The sequence below is a fragment of the Arctopsyche grandis genome, chromosome 1 (assembly GCF_051622035.1).
Source record: "Arctopsyche grandis isolate Sample6627 chromosome 1, ASM5162203v2, whole genome shotgun sequence".
NCBI lineage: Eukaryota > Metazoa > Arthropoda > Insecta > Trichoptera > Hydropsychidae > Arctopsyche > Arctopsyche grandis.
The window spans coordinates 39,795,001-39,818,597 of NC_135355.1; the positions used below are offsets into that span (position 1 = coordinate 39,795,001).

A 23,597-nucleotide genomic window follows, 5' to 3' on the forward strand; every position below is an offset into this window, starting at 1 on the left:
TATTAAAAATAAAGAATTGAAAACTATCTATGAGAGTCTACGAAAATAACGGTTCCGGTTCCGGATTTTTTCTTAGTTTTATACGGGTATATAATAATTTTATACCCATGCGATGATATTTCATCGGGCATTTATAAACATTTATATTACCAATATAAACATTTATATTGGTGGCGCCGAACACTCAATTATATTAATGACCAATTATTTAAGTTTAATTAATATAAACATCGTTCATCTTATAATTTACATATGTTTGTTGAAACTATACATTACACGTTAATTTAAAAGTTCCCAAGGACAGACAAACACAAAAAAGTGGATAAAAATAATCCGCCAACTGAGAAAAGAAACGGATTGGCCACCAACCATCAACCATATACTCAAATTGTAAATTAATCTATATCAAAATAAAACTTTAATTTCTGTAGTGAATATGTGATGACCCTGATTATATTCCGTGCGTTGAAGCGTAGTTATGGAGACGTATCGCGTATTTTTTATTTATTCTATTATTATAAAATTTCTCTGCTTGATATGCCATAACCCATACGATGATATTTCATCGGGCACAACATTAATCTGATTATATTATTGAAACGGATCCTCACCAAATGCGTCTGGATCTAACCAGGTTTAGAATTCATTCATTAGTAACAAACGCCAAGCACTGAGCTACTCAAGAAGGTGGCGGCTTCATGTTGAGGCTTAAAACTTTTAACAGACCGCATTTTGCTATGAAATGCGTGTTTTTTTGCTATGCAATATTCTTTTCGATCGTCATCGGTGTGCTAGGTGTTACACACGGACGCACGGTCGTTCGTAATTTCGCGATGTCTGAAGGCCAAACGGTTAGACTGCGTGCCGGACAAATGGCCGTCTGTCTGCACACGAGACTTTTTGCGTAATTTGCCTTTAGAATAATGTGTACTCGCGAAACATATTTGATCGCGTCGGTAATGAATGGACCCGGGCGGCGCCGAGCACCCGCAACGGACGCTCTCCAATTACGTACCCGGAACTCGGGTACAGTCCAGTCAAGTCCAGTCCAGTCCAGTGACCCTCGAAGCGTTGAAATTTGGCACAGATCAAGCGTATCCAGTAGGCTTCGATATACAATACACAGACTATTGCTATTTGATACTAGAGCTATATGTAATGCAATACATAGAGCCAAATTTATTAAATCCTTACGCCCATACTATTTTAAAAATCCTATCCTTTAACAATCTTTCTGTCAGGCGACGACTCACTGATGCTACATTCTTTTTTAAGCTCCTAAATTGTTTCCTTGATTGTTCCCGATTTACTGAGTAATGTTGGTTTCAGGTACCCAGTTAGGTATTCTAGACACGTTGCACTCTTTTCAATTAATCCTTCCAAACCAATTCCTTAAAATATTCCTATCTACAGCGTGTTTATCGAATGCTTAACGGGGAGCTAAATGAGGTTGATCTATTCGGTATTTTCTTACATCAATTCAGGACTGCCATCAGGAGAGTCTTGATTGATTGATCCATTTCTAATTCTATCTCTATTACATATTCTTTATCCACTTATATTTATCACTTTATGTTTATCCAATTATATTATATCACTTTATGTTTAATTATGCGTTGTCCTATTTTAGTTTTTATTCTTTTCTTTTTAATTTGTTTGTCTATATGTATGTACTATAGACAAACAAATTAAATTAAAATGTGCGTGGTAGACATCATCATTTGCTGGCTGTACCTCCTGCCCGCACAGTTCTTTTTCGAATGGCTCCTATTCCAAGAGCTATTCGACTTCTTAATGAAATCGTTGCTGCCGAGACTGAATGTGATATTTTCCACCTTAGTGAGCGTAAATTGTCGGAAATTACTCTAACCCATTTATCTGGTAGTCTGCGCTCATCATTGTTTTCATGATTGATTGTGATTTATGAGTGAAATTTTGATTAACTCTCTTCCATTTGGGCCTACAGGGATGTTTTGTATTTGTAGTTGTTTCTTACATATTTATTGAAACTGCCTGTAGGTGCAAGGCATTCCTTATGCTATATATTTTTTTATTTGATATTTTTACTTTATCTGTTATTATTAAATGCTGTTTTTTATGTTTATGTATGGATGTATTAATGTTTATGTTCAAATGTATTTTTTTATGTATAATTGATGGGTGTATTATTTTCGTTGTGTATTGATTTGTGTTTAATTGTTATTTTGTTTTTTTTTTTGTTATGTTTTTGACCATTGTGGCGCTTTAGGAATTCCTGTTATGCCACAATGGTCTGTTTAGAATAAAATAAATAAATAAATTATGTATTTTGTAAAAATCTATAATTGGGCTCGGATGTTATTTTGTTAGATTTATTCTTTATTTTTATGAATTTCTAAATTTGAGGCCTGTTGATTTTTCAATAAATAAATAAATAATGAATGACGATATGTTGACTTTGAGTTATTGATCATCGATCGGTTTATACTGTATAGGTATTAATAAGGATTTTCAATGGACGAATGCAGTTTTAGAGCCACGAGAGTTAAAGGCGTTTATCGCCAGGTTATTATTGTGCGAAAATAAGTCACGAACAAGGTTGTGTATGTTCCGTGTTCCGCGTTCCGTGTTCCTCTCGCGTTTGATGTCTTCGGCACGCACGTGATTTATAGAGATGGAGTTCGTTCGAGTACACGAGTATGGGGCAAAGAGCGTGTCCTGTTCGATTCGAATTCAGGATGTGCACGTTTTAATTGGAAAATGTGCGTGACCTTGGAAAACTGCGGTGCGAATTAATAATAATATGAAAGCAAAAAAAATAAGCTGTCGAGTCTAGTGGTAGAAGTGTTTATGGACATTTGACAAGGTCTACGAGTTCACGAACGCATGTTCTAAAATCGTTTGCTCTTTTTAATTAATAATGTTATTATTGTTTGGTGATCTTGGCAGGATCACGAAACGTACGTAGGGTTGCTAGACGTCCCGGTAAACCGGGACATGTCCCGGTTTATGCACAGATCTGTGTCCTCGAGTCAGTTGTCCCGGTATTCTATCGAGCAATCAGTTTGCTATACGTAAGTCGGACAAAAATTAAAGAAAAACAAGTAAATGTGAGAATTTAAGGGCCGAAGGTGAATTTCAACGCATGACCTGCAATTACTTAATCCGTGCGAAGCGAGCGACGGTCCCGGGCTTAAAAATCGGGGGCGCCAAAAACATTTCATATATCTTCCTTGCGGCCTATCTTTCACCCTTTTACATTGTTTTGGGAAACATTTCATCACTTCTTTTGTCCTTTTCCTATGATATATATATATATATATATATATATATATATATATATATATATATATATATATATATATATATATATATATATATATATATATATACACATCTATGTACATTGTATAGTGTGTTTCGATATGAACTTACACCGTTAGCGTAATCACGCGTATGCAAATTTGTGTTTAACGTTTCAGAGGGGCCGCTCGGAGCCCTGAAACAAAGGGCTCTCATACAAAAACGTCAATTTGGGTCGATGGGCTCTTACAAAACCAAATATAATATACATATGTATGTCCCGACAACGCCGGCTGATTTGAAATAAAATCTGTTAATACTGTTTTAGTGTATGCAAGAACATTATCACTAATCAAATATTGGTACACATATACATATTATGCATATGTGTGTAATTGATTTTAAATTATTAGTGTGAAATTTCAGTTTTGATAAATATTTTAATACAAATTCTCAGAATTCTGCTGACCGGCGGAATCGTCGCGGAATAAAAAATAATAATACTTATTATATATTTAAATTTAAAATCTGTTTTTTTATTAATATAAAATTATTTTTTTATAAATAAATAATATCCATACACTTGCAACATCCATGCAAGCAAAAAAGAGCTATAACTAGAATTAAAAAAAAAAATCGAAAATTTAATTTAAATTGTAGCTATTTTTGAATATTTCCCAATATCACATAAACGATAAAAAAAACTGCATACAATATGGCGGACCTTTTTTTGCAATTTATATTATTATTTCTAGCCTCTTCTTACTTGGCTTTCGATTTTTTCGTCTGATTTCGTCTGACGAAATTTGGGTTCTTATGCGATAGTTTTGAAACTTTGCCATTTTGGTGAAAATACGATGGTGAAAAATAATCGTAATAGACGTTTGAAAATACTTCATTATCGTTCTCGGTGACGTCTATTTGCCGTATTTATCCACACTCTTCCGATCGTTTTTTCCCCCTTTAGCCTTTAATTGTTTCATTCTATATTTAAAAAAATTTATATATATAAAGAGATATATTTAAAAATATATTTCTGCATTTTCCTAAGTAAAAATGTAAGCTTTAGTATTTTTTTCTATCGGAGGGTGAGGTCTACATACATGTTTGTACGTACATACATACATATATCAAGATTTAGTCACCAAGAGAATTCTTATTGGAAGATTCTTATCGTTGGCTCCTCCCCAAAATATTTATACACTTTTTATCGTTCACTAATCGTAAATCGAGTATATGTATGCACATATGTATGTATGTAGAAACACATGTAGCCGATATATTTGATTTCTTGACTCACGTATGTAAACATTGGCCACTGTCAAACATAAAATATACCAATATGATACTACAAGAACAATTCTAGTATACCATACGAAACACTTCTCGCATGTGCTTTGTTGAAATAGCTCTAATTATTCACCGAGCACGCCTCCCAGTAGGCTTGACAATATTTTGTATATATTAGATTGTTGTAAAGTGGGGCTATATCACCTACTATTATCACAAATGTAGTAGTATAATAGATTACATGTGTTCTTAAATGTATACAATACATATGTACGCAGCTCTGCAGGGTTACCACCAACACACTGTTTAAAATTTAAAATTTATTTTATCCGCGGCGCATGGTTTTTTGTAATTGTGCAATTTACAAGTAGACGTTAGTGATTCATCGGTGGCTGAGATATGCCAATGGGCCGTATTAGTAATACATTTTATTGATTTTATAACATTTAAAGGCTAGCGGAAAATATAATATAATATACATACAATGTTCTCTTCTTCCACTATCAATTCGGTACATGATTTTTATACTTGGAACATGATTTTTATTTTTTTAAGTTATTCAGAGGTAGAATTTTGGCTCTCGCGGTTCATAGAAAATGTTCAACTTTGATTTTAGATTAATAACACTGAGCAACAAAAAATCACGTTTTTGAGCGGAGACTAACCAATCTTTACTAAGTTTGACCCACTGAATTCGAATATGATATTGATTTTTGTTGGTGGGTGATCGTTTACGAGATATGAGCGTTTAAAAAAATCCACGATTTTTACAGTTTTTTGGCTTTTGCGGTCTTTAAACTCAAAATTTAGGATTGTTACGCTCAAAGTGAGTATTGGAATCAATAGTCAGATATTTTTCCTATTAATTGTTATATTTCATTGCTTTAAAATACTTCTAATTAATTGTCTAGCGAATTTTAAAAGTCAAAAATATATTTTTTTTCCGTCCTATTTTTCATTTATTTGGCAAATTTTTTATTTCACCACGTTTATAAGGATTGGTTTTCTATTTCAATATTTTTTTTTTATCTAAACGTACTAACTCAAGCCGTAATTGCAATTTAAATGCTTTCGTTGTATATATGGTTGTATCGCGTAATATGTTAGGTGCAAGCGAGACGGTATGTAGTCCGACCGCTGTACTTTGTGAGGTGGATTTATAATAAAATTTTATAAAATATAAATCTAATAAATAATTTCGAAAGAGACTTTGTACGTAAGTATGTAAATATATATTTTTGGTAGTTAATTCTGGGGGCGAAGGAACCGGGGGGCGTCGGGGGCGAAGGCCCGGGGGGCGCCGGGGGTAAAGGCCCCAGGGGGCGCCGGTGGGGCTGCGGGATTCTGGTATAATATATAATACATCTAATATATAATTTCGAAACAGACTTTTTATCTTTGATTGGGAACTTCATAAACAAAACATTTGTATATTTTTTTCGATTCAAATAAATTTAATAAAAAAACAAATAAATATTAATTTTAGATTCGCCATGTTTAAGCTGTTTATATTACAAATACTGAGCGAAGCCGGGTTAAACAACTAATTTTATATACATAATTCTGTGAAAAATATAAAGCAGTTGCCTAGTTCGGCCCCACACATTTTTTTTTGACCGTAGGTAGCACTTGATGAGTAGCCGACCTCTATTTATATCTATTTATTTATTTAATACCAAATTGCTAATTATAATAATATACAATAAAAAAAATAACACTTAAATTTATAATTATAATAATATTATTATTTCAATCAAATATGTACACTCGCCTTTACAGATCGCTCTAAAGCGACAAGTGTACTAATACATATACAATACGATCAATACAATCGATACAAGCATTTTCATACAATGCGAATTCATACAAACATCATTCAGTATGGAAAAATCATCTATGGAGAAATATTAACAGCATTTTACTATAGAAATTGGCGAACCCCAAGAGACTGAATAACTTGAGATTTGAAAGGAGATGCCAATTTACAGGAACCGTTTCAATGAAAATAAGAAAAGTTGGCAAACTCTGATAAGAAACTATCGATTTGGAGTCACAAACTAAGGTCTGGCCAGCAGCTACTAGTAGGAATTGGATCATGACTACACTGCTCCAAAGGACAATATGCTAACTACTAGTACATCTATATATTCGATCCCGGGCTAATCTTTAATATACCGCTGGTTAGATTTGGATATTTATGAGTCCAAGTCGATCGTTTCTTATCAGAGTTTGCCAATTTTATCTGATCATTGTTGAAACGGTGCCTTAAAATTAGCAAAAAATCATCCTATCTGCTGTCACAAATCTTCTGTATTAAATTATGTACAATTTGTAAAAATTTATGTACAAGTATAAAAATCCATAGATGTCTCAATGGATTAATTAATTAATTAATTAATTGTTAATTTCGTGTCCTTCAGCTTCTCGAAATACAGTGATTTATGTAATAAAAATGCTGTATTGTTTGTAATTGATTGTCCAGGAAGGCGCATTGGGGTTTTCCTGTCAAGCCTTCTATTTAAAAATATATTTTAACTATCAATTTTAATCTGCACATATTATTTAAAAAAAATTATTGTAGTAGCGGAAATTAGATGACACCACTGCGAAAAGAATCTAATGAAATAAATTTGTAAAATTGGCATGTAAAAAATTTATGCAAAAAAAGTCTAGACGGTGCAGTAAAAATTGAAATTTATGTTCTAATCTTATATTATTATATAATATTCAAATTTTTGCTAAAAAATAACGAAAATATTACAAAAAGAAACAAAAAACCGGTTGAAATTGATATTAAAATATTTCGCAGGTTTTAAACTTTGACGGCATGCAACTACATATGTACATATAAATAAATGTTGCTATTTAAAATGCGTAACATCCGCATACGACAATTTGCAAAAAATGCATTATCAAATATATGTATATATTTATGTATGTATTATACTTGATTAATATTGCATAGGCTGTGCAAAAAGTTAATCCAACATCAGATGAAAAAAAAACGTAGTCATTACCATAGTGTTATTATTGATAAATCGAATTGTGACGTATTTCCACAAATTTTATACGCTTTTATTTTTGTTTTTTTCTCAAGTCGTTTACTAACGGTAAACTTATGCAATAATTGAATTGAATATGTGCATTTATAGTGAGACTTTCGAAAACCAAGCATGCTGTCGCATTCGTGCATGTGTTCTAAAATTTATTTATTTATTTTTATTAAATTATTTCTTATTAAACTATATAATATTATTACCATATAATTCAATGCAAGCTCTTTAATAATATTACTGTAAGTTTTGCTGTCCATAACATGACGTTGACAATTACTTTTATCGTCTAAAAAATATGAATTTCCATTAATATTGTTGCGTAGGGGTGGGTGGAGGATCCAAGTAAAAGGCCAACGTCGTTTCACAGCATTTATTGATGATTAAGGAGATACACGCACTGCCGGTGCTCCATCCAGAATCCCTTAATATGGTCTAAGTACCTCCTTATAAAGGACAGGTCGCTCAGAGCATCTTCGACCTCCGGTTACTTCCATGTTGTTTAGGTATGTACCCGAATATGCATTCCCACGATATTCAGTCCCACGCTATCGCTGTCAGTTCTGAGAACTGCACGGGAATGCGACCGAGTGCCGTTACCACCGCTAAGTGCATTCGGGGGTCTCTCATTGTTAGCCGACTTGCACCTAAGCCTGGAGATAATCCTCGAAACCAATTATAACGGCGGCTCCTTTTACCATACGCTACAATATAAAATATATACGTATTCCGTAAATAAATTAATAATGTCAACAACTTACGTATTTTATATTAAAATTTTATTTATGTAAATATTTCAAAATACGAAACACGAACTCAAACTTACAACAATTAAAAGTCAAATTCTACCGAACGCTATACGCACGAACAATGTCGTATTTATTGACGGAAATTCAATACGAAACTGAAACGAAATGTGATTGGCCATCGCGAGTACATAAGTCAACAAGTTGAAGACAATTTTAAATTTTAGAACAAAGGGCTTACGGACTTGCTTTGGATTGATAGCACTATCAGTTTGACTTCTGTATACATAAGTAAGTGTTTTACGCGGCATTTATTGAAGCATCAAATGTGTTGTGCGTTATCATTTTTTTTACACTAAGCAAATATAGTTGAAGTGGAATTTAAATGTTTGAATGCCAAAACGAAACCAGCATTTAACAGCAATCGATTGTCACACTTTTTTTGGCGTGTCGTGCGTAACGCAATTGTTTCCAACCCCGGATTACTGACCTCGAAACAGAACCACATTCAGCCTAATAAGTAAGCCAAATTTTAGCATTAGGATCGTAAAACTAAATTTGAAATTTGAACCGCGCCTATTCAGCAGTTTGAATGACCAAACGTCTCGGTCTATCAAATTAGGGCTGACGGGAGTGAAACCGCCGGTGCGTATTGTGCCGTGAAATTCAGTTTTAATACAGACTTTAAGATAAATTAAGCTCTTTTCCGCTCCGACGGCGACAATCACTCGATGATTTAACGCGTCCGAAGATGATGATGATGATGATGTATGAATCTTGCGTGTGACTCGTATCGGTGATTTTTCGCCGACGCTTCACTCTCGGAGATAACTGTATTGGTATAGTTTGGTAAAAGTCGGCGAAGTCACAATGTGCTGCAATATGTATATCTGAAGATAAAGATGAGATTGATAAGAGGTGGGAAATTCATGTAAATACAACGGTGGGTTACTGGTTTAATCTATCAATCGAAAATATGACACAATCATTGGAGTTCGCAGTACAAAGGGAAAGTTTTTTAAATAAAATATTGTACAATTTTGATGTGTAAAAGCGAGTTTATTCAATCTCAATATTTATGTTTTATTTATACGTACTAGTTCGAACGTTAAATGATTTCAAATTACCGCTCGCATAGTATCTATATATGAAAAGACGATAAGCTAACAGACACAAGACGAGCACGGAGACACAGCGCGCGTCTCTTTGTGTCTCCGTCTGTCCTAATTTAGATGCAGTTTTAGTCTGCATGCAACTTTTTGGCATTTGATGTTCAGATTCCCACCCATACGTCATTAGTAAAAAACATTCCTTTTGATGCAAAGGTGGTTTATTATAGGTATACCATTTCATGCCGGTTTTCCGCACCGGCAGGGGCGCTTAATGAACGCAAACCGAACGTCAATCGATTGCTTAGCCTGCGGTCATCAGATAAACGCCCCTGTCCGATCGTTAACAATCGCGATCCTATCGACCGTCCAATAAAAAGAGTGACGATGCTATCGAAAACGTTGCAGGAAATGCTTCGCTGAAAAAAAAAACGAGCACTTTTTTTCAGCATACATTAGCGGCGCGGATCCTGCACGACAACGGTAAATTTATATAGTGCGTATAAAAATGTCGAGAACGAAACGAAAAAAAAAATAATAACATTGAGGATAACCCGCGGCGGATTCCGTTAACTGCAAACACCTTTGACCGTTGCACTCGATTGCAAAATTCGACTTTTTGATAGTGCCGAATAATGAAACGCATCGTCTCGCCGAATTATCGTGTTTTTCGGGCAGTGGTTCCTAACCTTTTTTGACGAGCGCATTCTATGGTGGAAGATTTTTGTAATTTGTACCACTTATATTAGAAAAGTATTTGAAATTTTATAAGAAACTTAGACTGATAACTATAAATATAATAAACTTATAAAATTACTCAAGTATAATTTTGAAAAAAAAAATTAAATAATATATTTTTTAAATCATAAACTGGAATGATAAGAATATAAAATGTGTAAATAATATAAAAACGAGAAGTGTGAAAAATTGTTTATATTATCTAAAAGGGCGCCGTCATAAAACCACGCGGGACAAAATCGCTTGGACATAAACCAAAGTAGCGCAAGAAAATACATATATATGCAAGAAAATAAATATAAAACAACTAATATAAATATTAAAAAAAACAGGTCTAATGTATGTATAATAAAAACACAGTGATGATAACATAATAATTCTTTATTAATTTTGAAAGTATACTTTTGAATTTATTCACACTTTAACTTGAATAACAACAATAGACATATTAAATATAATTATATGTCATACTAGATCCTTATACTTACATATAATAATATGTATGTAAGTATAAGGATCAGCACAGATTCAAAAGTAGACTTTCAAATTAAATAAACGATTCTTATTATTTCATAACTGTGTTCTATAGGATTTTTCTTATACATTAGACCTGTTTTGAATATGTATATTACTTGTTTTCGTATTTATTTTCTTTCTTATATTTGTTTATATATGTATGTATGTGTTGCTGCGCGGTTTCGTCCAAGCGATTTTGTCCCGCGCGGTTTTGTCGTAGCATGTGAATTTGTGTAGGTGGCCCGAATGTCTTCTGCAAAACCGAATGTCATTTCATCGATTAAATTCGTGTCATATCGGAAATATTTACCTATTGTATTGTGAGCTAGACTACTTATGTTTCTAAATTTTAAAGACGATTGAAAGTGGCTAAAAATTAGCTAATAAATTTTGTTAGTGAAAAAAGTTGAAGATTTTGTTTGTTGAAGGTGCATTAGAAAGCCTTAAGTATCACTTCGATCCAATACAAGATTCCAATGTAATTCACTAATGATTAAACTCCTCCAGCTTCATATCTAAAACATTAGCTTACTTCAATGTCCAATCAAAGCGATCTAAACAGTGGAAGTGGTTCAAAATCAGCTCACAAATTTTTGACGGATAGAAATTTTATGCAACTAACCGAGTGAGGCTCGTAAAAAGGCCAGAAATCTTTATAGATTTTTATTGAAATTAAATTAAATTTTTAATTAATTTATTATATTAAAAAAAGTAAGTAAAAAATAATTATTTGCTATACAAAGTCGGCTTTTGTAAATGACCAAAGTTCGTCTGTATATTTCACAGATTATATACGTCTTGCATATGTGGATGAATTGAGTAAGAATATCGTAATTAGATTTACAGTCATAAGCCACAGTTGTCATAAACAAATTGATAGTAAAAATGTTTGAATTAAACTATAGTTAATTCCAATGATGTTTTCAAAGACAGTGAATGAATCATTATAAAATAGACGCTTTGGTGATTTCATATCCGTAAAAAACTCCAAGTTTTTATGCTATGTAGTTTGCCGGTCGTAAAATGTGGATGCAACTAACTTATTAACTTATTATCATAATAAATGTGTAATTAATATGAGAGATTCTCACCTGTAGAGCGCCGAGTAAGGAGTCTCCATTCAATGTCAATTATCTGCGGTGCATTTTATCACACAATTGACTTTCTTCTTGATGATGAACAGTCAACGCTGGCACCTGACTCCATGGTGCACCGAACAAGAACTAATTATAGTTGTTTTATTTTCGAGTTTCAATTCAAAATCTGTCAAATTTATTATTTTTAATATTTTTTATTGCTTTTTTTTCAAAAAAAAAAAAAAAAAACACTAAATAAAAATTAAAACGTCCGGTTTATATATTCGTTTTTATGTATGTACACTTCTAACATGTATAAATGGTCGGTTCTATATAATTGTAAAAAAAAAAAAACAAAAATAAAAAAAAACGAAAAAAACCGAAGTGTATGTTTAAGTTACATAAAATCACATTTGTTTATAGGAATTGTGAGAAATTTTTATTTGTTTATTTTTATATTCTCTTGTTCTTTACTTGCCGTTAGAGTTTTGCGACGCCTTGTCCGATTTCAGCCCAATGTTACTGTGAAAGATAACACATATATGAGTAATGCATATAAATCTCAAAGAAAAATACACACTCGCACGCATGATTGTTTAATAAAATGTGCAATTTTGCAAAGTGGTATTACGTATCGTGTATGTATGTAGGTATTATATGAAAAATGTACGCAGAAGGTGCGTCGATCGTTCGATAAAAATGCACCAAAGACCACGACCTTGAGACTGCTAAAAATAAATAAATTCACTCGTCATGTATGAGAAGTTTGCGAAACATCGAATCGAATTGCGAAATTGAATGCGCCCCAATTAAAAGTTTGGGATTTCCTTTACACGTTCTCTCGTCGCCATTTCAAAGGGAAACTCATTTCCTAACGAAGGCACACACACAAGTCGTAAAATTTTCGTGCGAAAATTACAATATAATAATTGCACGGTGCATCCGAAAAGTGCAACGTACCAACTGTAACGTCGATATGCATGCAATAAAACGATGCATAAAAGGCGGGGTTAATGTGGATAGCGCTTTTAACGACCAAAATTTAATTAAATGGTATACAATCGGAATCGTTTCGGTAATTTCGAGTTACTATAGCTTCGAGCGAGCAATCAACAGGTTCCAAGTTCATGGGAGATTTGTTCGAGATAGAAAAATTGAGTTGTGAACTCAGCGGGCGCGTGATTGGTCGATTTTTGGCGTGCGAAATGCAATGACCAATGAGAGAGCGACTTTCGAGAGTGACTCACGATCGGATCTGAGACGTGGTGCATGTTGAGTGACCAAATAAAAGACACGGTCTGACAAAAACGCATGTTAACCTTTTTCGGTGTGGTCACTATGCTGTGAGGATACTGATTCGAGACACTGTTCGGAATCGTGAGATTCCACACGTAATGATCGACATTCCAGAATCGGAAATACATTTTTCACTTATGGAGAGAATTTATTTTGAAAATTTCAGTGACATCTATTTTTTTTGGTGCCTGTTGCGCAATTGACTAAATTAACGCTTAATTTATTTATTTTTTGTTGGGCAAATGACCAATTCTGGCGTGCGAAATGGTGATCGGAAAAATGCACTCGCGATAGTTGCACTCTCTAGACATCCAAACTTTTAAAAAATGCTCAAAGACAACTAACGTAATAGCATAGCTTCTGCTTAGCGTTGAGAGGCGTCGGGTTCGATCCCATGAGCTGACCTCGATTAAAAGGAATTACATCTGTAGTGCTGCTGGATATTTGTGACTCCAGGTCGATCTTTTCCCATCAGAGTTTGCCAATTTTCTCTGATTTCATTGTTGAAACGGTTCCCGGTAAAATTGGCTAAATATCCTTCCTACCTACTATGTCACCACTATTTGAGTATGATTAATGTACAATAAAATGTATGTAAACTTCATAGATGTCTCGTTAATTTGCGAGTTTTTCAGTGTCTCGTAATTTAGCGACTTGTATAATAAAAAAAAAAATGCTGCAATGTTTGTAATTGGCCAGGAAGGCTCGATGGGGTTACCTGTAAGCCCTTCCTGGTATATATGTAAAAAATAAATAAATAAATTCCACAAAAACGTGTCAAGGGGTATTTGTATGTTATCCGAAGATGCTGACCTTTTTTTGTGCAATTCTATTGCGTAAGTTCTTTTTGAGCGCCTTTGGAAATCATGACCTATCGAAACTGCGCTACTATTCAGGGAAATTTAGTGCATCTTTCCGGGAACCGTGCGAAATATATCATCCCATTATATATTATTATTATTTATTTATTATTATTAAATAGCAAATTCCTTATGAATTATTTAACAATAAACAATTTTAAACTAAAACTAACATAATTAACAATATAAAACTAATATAACATAACTAAAATAAAATAATATAATTCAAAACATAGTATTTTATTTAAGTTCTTCCACAGAAGTATTCATTAACACCCCTCAAGAAAGCACCGATGTTACAAGCACTTCTAATGCTCTCAGGAAGGGCATTATATATTTGAACACCTCTGTGAAAAACACCTCCTGCAGTTTTTGCTTTCTTAGCTCTTATAATTATGAATATACATATCTCTATTCCAAACTATGTGATTATTAAAATATTTGTGTAATATATTTTTATCTAGCTTATATACAAATTTTAAAGTGCTTAATTTAAGACTATTTCTAATATCCAATCATTCCATATATGTATGTACTATATCATAAGTTTATTTTTTGATTAATGTGGTTCAAATAATGATCAAAAATCAAAATAAAAAAACCAACGTACTGATAATTTTCAGTCTAGTAAAAATTTAATAATTATTTTCAGATGTTTACAGTTTAGATATGATACGCATTTTCTCTATAACGAAATATCTATGTAAGTAGATCTTTATAAGCCAGCTACAACGAATTTCGACAGTACGTATTCTATTCAATAGAATTTCGTTATAACGAATAGTGAAGTAACGAAATTGTTAGATGTTTCTAGTTTGGATAAAGCACAGTTTCATTAAAACGAAATAATTAAACGGGTCCGTAGAAATCAGCTATTACAAAATTTGGTTGTGTGTATTGTATACGATCAATTTTCATTATAACGAATAGTGAATTAACGAGATTTCTACTGAGTTAGTCAGTATTTTCACGGCACTGAACAAAATTGTGTATCAGAAGTTATAAGTTTCGTTATAACGGTTTTTTCATTATCATGAAATGATTCCATAAAATTATATAACGTACACTTATGTAAATAGGGTTGCCAAGTGTCTTGAACATAAAAAGAGAACATTTAACAAAGAAAAATTGATTTTCTTAATAATTGTGCCGGTTATTATTAAAGTAAAATAAGTCATTTAAGGTACCACTTATTAAATACCATTATTTTACAAAGTAATAATAAAATTCCACCAGTACAGGAAAGATTATATCCATAGGGTTAAGAATCACAATGAATACATATATTTTTATGTCTGCTTTAGGTCATCGACTTTAGAGAGTCGTTAATTAATATTATGAATTAGATGTATTTTGAGCATTTATAATAATTGTAAATAGGTTTTTGAGTTATTTTTCCTATTATGCTGTACATTAACATTATAATAATATAATACTATGATTACTAACAAAATTAAATTAAAACTGTAAAATAGAAAATGATCAGTAGATCAGTAGCTATTAAAATACATATAAGATGTATTGTGAACATAATTTAGTAATAATAAAAGCATTTAAAAATCAAAATCAAATATATTTTTATGTAGTATGAAAATCATTTTTAAAACAAATTTAAGCAAAAGTTGAATTATCTCAGACGAAATATTATATGACTCATTCCACTTTCATAATAACCGGAACATACATATGTAGTTAGAAACATGAAAATTAATTGTTGAATCTAATCGTCTTATATCTGTTGCCATGTACACTACTAATTTGGTGCAAAAGTTTCTTATTTTCTTTTATTTATTTATAAAATTCTAAATATGAAATATTTTGTAATTATATACTATGCTTAAAATACGCAGTGTAAATTTTTAATTTATTTCTTTCTTTATTACACTGTCCACGGATCATGGAAAAAATTTTTTATACATTGACATTTTGGCCAGGTATTGCAAAAGCCTCTCCACTCACGTCATATCTTGTGAGAGAAAATAATACTTGTGAGAGAAAATAGAAAATATGAGTGTAATATAACAAAAGATAGAGAACAAAACAATTGTGCAAATAGACCTGTTGGCAACCCTACACTTAAATATTATATATACATACATGACTATTTTTTGCATCTAATTGAACAATTGCACCGAAATATGATTTTTCTGATATTATAATATGTATTTTTAATATTATTTGTTGAATTTCAGTATGCTAGTATGTATGTAAATGTGTATTTGAAACGATTTGGCTTTGTTAAGTCGTTAAATGAGCCGTAGATTTATGTGTGTGTGTGTGTGTGTTTGAAAGAGCATTAATTGTCCGAACGCAAGAGATACCACCGTTAGATACGATTTCAGAAAGGGGAAAAAAACCATTTTTCAATTACGGCATGCAAATTCCGATGCGAAAATTTATCGAGTCTGAAGTTTTGCGATTTTAGCGCGTAAAACGTAATGAGTTTTATTACTCTTTAGTACACTATTACACAATGTAATTAGCGGCTTGCAGCTGTCTTCCGGGAGTGGGGTTGAATTAATTGTAAAGGGGGAAATTTGCTGTAATTTTAATGGAATCAATCGGCTGTAGGAATAGATGTATATGTATATGTATGCATATATTTTATGGGTTGCTTCATAATTGGTTTATTATAGGTATAATAAAATAGTTGGTAGTTTACGTTGATGCCACTCTTTTCGAAGGATGCGAGTACATTTTTACATTTTCCTTTATGTTAATAGCTTTGTTAGATATTATATAATATGTAGATAAAGTTTTAATAAAGGAAGCGTCTATCTTGAAATAAGTGTTTTTTATTGTAGTAAGAACGCGTGTATGGGGATTGCAAATTTCAATTAAAATTTTGATTGTAGATTGTCGTTTTTTAAAAAAGATGTGTTTGTGTGTATTTTGGGGATTTTTTGGACACCGTTAGTCCTATCGAATTTAAACTTAGTATCGGTTATTGAAATTCTTATCGATACGATGTAAATTATTTTAGAATTTTTAAGTTGACCGGAAATGGTACCTCACCTTATAGGTGTCCTCTTTTTTACTTTATCTCTCGAGATTTTGACTGATTCGAACTCAGAATCGATTACTGATCACGTTTTCATGATCTAGAAAAAATGTGTGTGTGTGTGTGTGTGTATTTTAGGGATTTTTTGAACACCGTTAGTCCTATCAAACTGAAACTTAGTATCGGTTACTGAAATTCTTATCGACACGACGTAAATTTTTAAGTTGACTGGAAATGGTACCTCCCCTTATAGGTGTCCTTTTTTTAAGTTTTTAGATTCAATTAGCTCCCAAAAATGTAAAAGATTTTCATTATTTTATTTTGACCTTTTAAATTATTTTATTCTTTTTGATGTTTATTGTGTATAATACTGATAGTAATTTTAAGAAATAAAATAAAATTGAACAAAATCCGACAACCGGAAGTACAACTTTTGTCTTGTGCAAGTTTCCATACATTTGCGCTCAATTTGTATCGAAAATACTGTCATATGTTGTAGCTATTAGTATTTCATAATACTGTCCACTTTTTTTTAAGTTTTTGAATTCAATCATCTCCCTAGAATTTTTTTTACATGTACTAGAAATAATAATCTTTATAACTTTATATTTTTTAAATATTTTTATTTGAACCGGAAGTAGTACTTCTACTCTAGTTTCGTACAACACCAAGCAATGATATGTTTGTCGCAGTATTTATCGCTACGATAAGTTTCGTAGCCAAAGACCCGACGATTGTCATCAATGGACATCTTATGAACAATGGATATACGCTCTTGAAATACAGTATGCGTAGAAACGCAGAGGCGTGCGTTCGCTCAACGCTAGCCCCGGGCGGGCGGCAAAAGGCGGCAAATTCGCCAAGTGGAAATCGGCTGAGTCCGGATCCGGACCGGACGAATGTCCGAAGTGCGTGTGTACGTACGTTATGGTAGATTAGTGTAATAAATCGATACGTTCAGTCTGAGGTTCTCTCATTCATCGTAGGGCCACGGAAGCCTTGAACCCGCAATTGCGTGACAATACGCGCACGCAGCCGCAACGCTCGATTAATTATGTCATTCATTATACATCGACGCATTGTCTGCCCGAGGGCACCTCAGGGCCCCTCGGAGCGTTGGGTCCCCACATACTCTTTGTTTCAATCGACCTGGTCTCGATCCTATTCACAATTTGACGATTATCACCCCGCCGCCCCCCTCCCCTCACCCGTTTTGAGGGATTTCGTTTACTGGACGTTTTACATTTGATAGGCTAGGATATACATATGTATGTACTGGTATGTACCGCCTGGACACGTACCCCCGGCCAAAAACCCCCTGGAAATTAAACCCCGTGAAAACAACCCCCGCCATGGATAAAAATTGTTTAAAAATATTAATAATAGAGTAAAGTAATAAATAACAATAAATTGAGTGTGGTTGAGCATATTGAATTTCAATGTATATACAATATTTAATTTCAATTTATTGTAGTAAATAGAATAAATATCAATTTAAAAGACTTTTAGTCACCAGTTAGCGTTTGCGTTCCGTGGTATTGAAAATGAATTTTAATAAAAGTATATATTATTTTTATATTATTATTATTATATAGAGTCGAGAAAATTAAGAGAAAAAGAGATTAAAATATAATTGATTTTGCAGTTTTGTATATTTTAAATTATTATTATTATTGATTACTGATTTTTTATTATTGATTATTTATAAAGAATCTGATATATGTATGTATTATTAATGTGTATTTTTCTGGCTGAAATAAATTAGCATTGATACTGACTTTTTATTAAACATACTGAAATTTTTTATAAAATATTTTTATCCTAGAGGGGGGGGGCTAATGTCTAGTCGGTTTTTGATCCCGGTGTGACGCTTTGGGGCAACCTGTCAGGTCACACTGGTCATTTTATTGTTATTATTTTTAAATAATAATAAATTAAATTAAATTAAATAAATAAATAAAAGGGTATGTGTCCGGGGGGTATATGTCCAAGGGGGTAATTGTCCTAGAGCCATATGTATGTACCCATTGGTGACTAGTTGGATTGCCTGGCGTTGCTCGGGCCTTTGAAAGTTTCGCCTATTCAAATTCAATATAAAAAAAATTGTTTAATTCAAAGTACATATGTATATCAATTTTGGTGGTTCTAATCCAAAAACGTAGATTTGTAAAATATTGCGTAATTAGGCACGATGGTAATACGTCTGCAAGACTTAATTAATTAGCATTTTACAATTGAATATTAATTAAACGTCACCGTCTTCAAAAATTTCGAAAATTTAGAATTGTTTATTATTTTTGATTATTTTTCACTATCGAACTATAAAAATCGATTGAAATTTCCATCGTTGACCAAACCGCGCAAAATGGCAAAGTTTTAAAACGAAAGGAAGACTATATGAATTTAAGCTCAATCGTTTGCGAAGTAAAACAAAGAAAAACCTAGTAAAAAAGGCAACAATTTAAATTTCAGTGTATTTAATAAAAATGGTCAGTAACTTTTATGAAAATTTTGTGATAAACTGATAATAGTGTACTATATATGCAGGAAAATATGAGCGGTCTAATTGCTCTTTGATAAACAGACAATAGTTAAGTAGTCAGTGACTGGTAATATAACTCACCGGTCGTCTATTTACTAACCAAAGTTACTGACCAAATAAATACAAGGCGTATAAAAATAATAATTTTTCATGATTGTATTTATGTTAGTGGTTTTCAATTGAGTTTTGATAGTGTTTTGCTGTTATGTTGTTTGGTATCGGAAAGGAATTGATATATAGAATGAATGTTAAATCTTATGACTTTCGTATATTATAGGTTGTAGTATTGTGACTATTATATGTAGAAAAGTTATGCGTCAAAAATTGTGACCCGTAATAGTCAAACAATAAAACAAAAAGGCATTGAATGTGACGCTATTTTGAAAACTTGCTTATGTGCTCTGATTGGATATGAAAATAGGAACAAAGTTGCATTGTAAAGCCAAATTATAAACTTCGGACGCAATTTTGTACAATTGATTTGAATAAAATGTGCAATTTATTAAAGTTAAGAATGCATCAAGTTTAATTTAGTTATTGGTTCTACAATATTGGATGTTAGCCGTCGAATTTTCGTTTTGTAAATTTATTATATTATATGAATTAGTAATTGCTAAAGTCTTTCTCATTATGTAGGTAGAACGAAACGGTTTAAAGTTCTGATTTTAAGATTTTTCAATTTGAATCATTAAAAATGCTATAAATTTTGAATTTAATTTAATCTGAAAGTATATAGTTCGAAACAATTATATTGAATGAAAATATGATATGAAATAAACATTAATTGTATATTTGTTTAATGTTTTATATAACAGATGTTTTTATTAAGAAGTCGTTCAAAAATAATAACTATTCGAGTATTTAGTAATAAAACATACACATTTTTCAATCAGTGTTTTAAAGTAATATAAAGATTAAATAATTAATTTCGCAAATTGGACTACGGTTTTGTCGCCTTTTGCTTTATACTATTAATGAAAAATTAATCTATTCTGAAAATATACAAATGTATATGAAAATCATTCAAGATTTTCATAAAACATTTAAAAAGATATATACATATAGTGTAATAATAATTATTAAAAACAAATTAAAGTTTGTCAAAACGGTTTAAAAATAATAAATCGAATCCAGAGTGTAATAAATTAAATGATACAATAAAAAATAATACGATTTTGTAAATTAATAAATAAATGTACTTTCCTCTTCGACGCGATATGCGTTGATATCTCGGGCGCGTTGCATCTGCATATCACTCAACACGTCTTTTATTATTGTATGTGTATCAATATCGCAAATGCATACATATATATATTTATCATCATCGCTGCAAATATCACAACGATGTTGTGTAATATGTAGAACAAGTGCACAACGTTATTTTTATCATTGTCAGGTGTAAAAGTTACGCTTTGTACGAATTAAATTTTCTCGTCTTGCGAATTGCATACGCGTTAATCGTCACGTTGCACATTTTCTTTTATTTTTTTATATACATGTATATAAACGTATGTGTGTATAGTGTAGCTCACCGGCTTATTAATTGTTCAAATTCAGACTGAAATTGAATAAAAAATGTTCGATTGTCCGTCGTTTGTTAAATCAAGATGAAATTCTGACTCAGATTTTGTCGGTTTATTCTGATAATAACTGTTGAATTATATACGAAATATTGTTACTTCAACTTGTCTTCTAAAATTATAGCCCATTCCTAATTTTTATTAGAAATTATTTCCATTTCAGAAGGCAAATGAGAAAACAATTGAAGGTAAAAAAAGCCTCTTTCAAGACATCGAATTGTACAAATGCATGTATTGTATACTCTCAATTGTTCGGGAATAATCCAGATGTATATTTATATGATACAATTAAATTAAATTAACCGGTTGTAAAGTTTACAATGATTGCCTTGTGTTAGCGAAATATTTAGCAAAATATTTAATTCAAATTATGGAATATAGATTTATTTCAAAATTGAAAAAATGCTAACGTTCTGGTCTTCTGAAAACCTTTGCTATCTAAAATGATGATACTTCATTTTACAAATAGTTTTTTTAAACAAAATTTGCTTTAGATCGTCGAATTTTATAGTCGACGATCTAAAGCAAATTTTTATTTCGACTAAAAAGTAAAAACAATACTTTTTAGTTGAAAATAATACATTTGGATAAAATGTACTATAAACATTTATTAGAATTGCAAATAGGCTTTGATGCTTTTTTTTCTGTTAGACATTTACATTTAAAATAAGACGCTACCAACAATGAAAATAATTTATATTATAGAAAATGATAGTGTAGTTAAACATAATACATACAATATAAAAAATAAAAACCTTCAAAAATCAAAGGTGTATTATTGAAATGAATAATAACACATTTCAATTGTATGATGCACTTTGAATTTGATGCAAAAAAATCTTGGTTCAAAGTAAACTCATTCTACACACGTGGAGGAAAATTTAGAAACAAATTCATCTAGAGATTATATGACATCCGAATTAAAAGACTGGAAAAAATTGAAAATGTTGATAAACAAAAATTGAAGTGATATGAAGTCATAATAGAACACTGACTTGTGTTCTAAATTTATTATTATGTAGACTAAGTAAATCGGCTAAAGTTTCGAATATAACATCACGATGATATTCTAAAGAACACAAAAATCACAGATCTCAGTAGTAATCGTATCAAATTTATTATAAACCTGTTGTCTGCGTCAGAGATGCGTAAAAAGCGCAACAAAAAGTAACAGTTTGGATTTTCCGCGTTTTTCAACTCGCCTCGGTTCGCCCGGATAATCGAGAGCACGCTGCATACGAATGTGTGTGCGTTTTCTTAGGTTTTATTGTATATTATCGGCGGCTGGAGACTACGTAACGATCACGTAATAACTAGCCGTTTACGAGCGGCCATAACACAATGATGTGATTCGAATCGCATCCGCGCAAAAAGAGCACAAGGACAGTGTCTGTCACGAGCGGCCGAGCCGGCAACGCCTCTGCGCTAAAATGCGAATTCGCCAATTCTAGAATGACTAGGATGTGCGAAACACGTATTTGTGGATGTTGGATCGGTGTTAGGAGCAGGCGCCGCCGTCCGGATGCACTTTTCCGGATGCATCGCACTCGCGAATGACGTTCACTGCACATGTCACAATTTATATCAAGTCTATAATATATGCTGTTCGCTTTTGTTCAAACCAAAGATCAATCGAGTCTTTGGTTTGAGGAAAATGTGCACTCGTGTTGACTATTTATAAGCCAGTATTATCAAATCATAGTTGTCGATTAACCGGGTGTTGGGAAAAATTCAAGACAATCGCCTCAAAATGCAATGCGTATTTATGTATTTGATGACAAGTCCTCGATTTAGTAAATTTTTGGTCGGAAATTTTTGTTTGATTTTTACCAGTACATAAATATATGATAAGTAAGTTATATCATCGATCACTCTATGTTTGTCAAAAAACGTTTAAAATAATAATCGGATCATTTCAGTACACTAAAGTTACTGACCATTTTTTGAAAAAAAAAACGTTAATTTAATGAAAAATGGTGTCACATTTTATTTTTGGCAATTTAATGTATGTATTATGGTTTAATTTTGAATCACACGCTGAAATGTCAACGGGATAAACACTAGAAAAGTATTTACACACTCACAAAATCTATTGCTACTACGCATGTAAGGTAAAGGAATTTATAATTAATTGAGGGGAATTTGTATGATTGTTTTAATTTTAAATTGAATTTCTTGGACTTATGTAGTTTTAAAAAAACTTTTCAATTTTTCTTTAACGTCGAAATGTCAAAGGGAAAAACACTAGAAAAAAAATCACAAAACTTCATATATTGCTACTATGTAAAGATTTAGTGGACTTATGTAGTTTTAAAACACTCTTCAACTCCTCTTTAAAATCACGCGCCGAAATGTCAAAGGTAAAAACATTTGAAAAAAATTCACAAAACTTCATATATTGCTACTGCGTATAGATAGAGTAAAAAGTTAATGGAACTTACAATAAATGAAGTGGAATTTTTTTATGACTATCGTTTTGATTTTAAATAGAATTTGTGGACTAAGTTT

General features: G+C 31.9%; 1 protein-coding gene across 19 annotated transcripts in view; it reads right to left on the bottom strand.

The window, feature by feature from the left end:
- Positions 1-23,597, bottom strand: part of mamo (maternal gene required for meiosis) — a 144,366-nt gene that overhangs the window by 119,188 nt on the left and 1,581 nt on the right. For 6 of the 19 annotated variants that reach the window (XM_077442774.1, XM_077442736.1, XM_077442742.1 and 3 more), the window contains exons 2-3: positions 12,289-12,332; positions 11,826-11,997 (exon numbers count right to left, since the gene is read on the bottom strand). The gene's annotated coding sequence lies outside the window, so the exon portion shown is untranslated. Of the gene's footprint in view, positions 1-11,825; positions 12,333-23,597 lie in introns of all 19 variants that reach the window. The other 13 variants (XM_077442751.1, XM_077442820.1, XM_077442720.1 and 10 more) reach the window with 4 other exon arrangements.